Source organism: Octopus sinensis, linkage group LG16 (genome assembly GCF_006345805.1).
Source record: "Octopus sinensis linkage group LG16, ASM634580v1, whole genome shotgun sequence".
NCBI classification, from domain to species: Eukaryota; Metazoa; Mollusca; class Cephalopoda; order Octopoda; family Octopodidae; genus Octopus; species Octopus sinensis.
The window spans coordinates 31,846,324-31,848,823 of NC_043012.1; the positions used below are offsets into that span (position 1 = coordinate 31,846,324).

General features: G+C 28.2%; 1 protein-coding gene across 2 annotated transcripts in view; it reads left to right on the top strand.

Annotated features, from left to right (window-relative positions):
- Positions 1 to 2,500, top strand: part of LOC115220372 (probable G-protein coupled receptor 139) — a 237,626-nt gene that overhangs the window by 210,935 nt on the left and 24,191 nt on the right. The gene's annotated exons all lie outside the window — the stretch shown is intronic.

Genomic DNA, 2,500 nt, shown 5'->3' on the forward strand with positions numbered 1-2,500 from the left:
TTCAAAGTTTACTCATTTTATTTTCTGATTGTTTAGTGTATTTTTACCAGATATACGTAGCACTATGCGTTACGTTATAAAAGTATGAAATCTGTATGCCGGTTTATACATACATACACACATATATATATATGTCTTTGCTTATATATATATTCATGCATATAAACAGACAGACACTCATACATATACACACACACACCACACACACACACACACACACACACACACATTATATATATATATGCACAGACATATATACACACGTATGTATGCGTCTGTCTATATATATTTGAGTGTGTGCGCGCTCGTGTGTAGAAGAGGTAATTGATATATGTTTATGTATACACATATTTGCTCGCATGCATACATATATGTATATACATACAATATGAATGCACAATATGCACACATAAGCATATATTTTTATACAATAACACATCATACACATATACAGACGGAAACACATTTTTATAAATGTACATGCATATAGACATCAAAGTATATATATATATTTATGTATATATATATATATAATATTATATATGTATATATATATATATATAAATACCTATAGCAGCTACACATATATATATATATATTTATATATATATAAGTACCAAGAGACACTAATTATAATTAAATAAAAGTATGTTTAATTAAGATGAGATAATAAAAGGAAGGAATGGTTATAAAGGAAGAAAATCATAATTAAAAAGCATTTTGATAATAAAACAAAATTCAAAATGTAAAAACATACCATAAAACGAAGCTGAGTCTTAAATGAACGATAGACAGAAATAAATCTATCGATCGACTTAGACTATAATGTATGGTAAATATATGTGTAATTTTTCTCATACTGTCGGATTTAATTATATTATTGCCACTATTTTAATATCTGCTTTGTATTAGTATTATATTTTGTTACCAGTATTTTGTATAAAATAATGCTTAAATTGATTTAATGAACTGCATATATCTAGTCCTTCTCCTGTGCAAAGAATCTAATTTTTACTGTCATCTTGTTAAATAGTATGATTCATGATAAGTTAGTCCTGAATGCACACACAGTGCGATTACTTGTATGGTCGAAGTTTTATGTTTATCCTTATAAACGTGTCAAAGTGCGCATAGCATTATTTAAATTTTGTGGAAGAGTCTATATAATATAAATTCTACCAATTAGGTTACTTCAACCAATTATACCCAAATGATTTTTACCTGTTTGAAATGCTCAATAATAAATGATTGGAAATCGTAATAGAAATACCATTTTCCGCGTGTTCTTTTATAAATATTGCTGTAGAATCATTACCGCCTAGGAAAAAAATGATTAGGAATATTTCACCGGGTTCCTTATATTCTGAGCTCAAATTCTATCGAGGTCGACTATACACGTCCAGCGTTAGGGATATAACATGAATGTAACCTTACCCAAAATTCCAAGCTGTGTCTATAATAGTAAGAATTGTAACTAGACACAGATTCCTTATTCGGTTTATTATACGATATAAACTATTTTACATTAGTAGATTTGCTAATACTAACTTTTCCAAGGGAGAGGAAACAAGTTAATGAAATCTTGGTTTTAAATTAATGCCACTAAAATAGATGCTTTAATTAGAATATCTCGATACTTATATGCGATATATACAGATGTATGTCTGTTATGTACTGTTATATCAATACTGAGGTCTATTTGTATTTGCATCGCTACATATTTACTCCTTTGTGTGTTCTGGCGTATATATATATATATATATATGTGTGTGTGTGTGTGTGTGTGGTGTGTGTGTGTGTGTGTGTGTGTGTGTGTGTTGGTGTGTGTGTTGGTGTGTGTGTATGTGTGTGTGTTTGTGTATGTGGGTGTCGGTGTATATATATATGGACATATACAGACATATATATATATATACATGTATATGTCTGTGTGTATATGTATATATATATATATATATGCAAAATTTAGAGGACTAACCACTAAAAGTGGACAGTTTATATGCTAGATATAGTCGTCAAAACCGCTATTTTCCACGAAGAATGTGTTCTCAAGAAAAAAACTCAACAAAAAAACCAAAGTGTAAAAATAAGCAAGACAAATGAAAATATACGAAATAAAAAACAATTAACTATGTACTAATTAGTTTCACTTGTTAATATTCACGTATATGTACACGCGAACATCTGCAAAATCATCAGCATAGTCTGTCGTTTACAAAATACAATTTCCAGAACTTAGATACAGAACGCTCAACCAAAATCCATTATGTATATAGTTCTACAAATTATATTTATGTGAATCTTTCAACTCAATACATGTCCTGTACTTATTTTGTATGTTCTAGCATTTTGTCCTGTACTCGTTTCTTGTGTATTTCTCGTATTTTTCACTCGTTAGTGATGTCCTGTACTTAATATGTATTATTTATTTATATGTTTAAATATATATATATATATATGTATATATATATATATATATGTATATATAATATATATATAT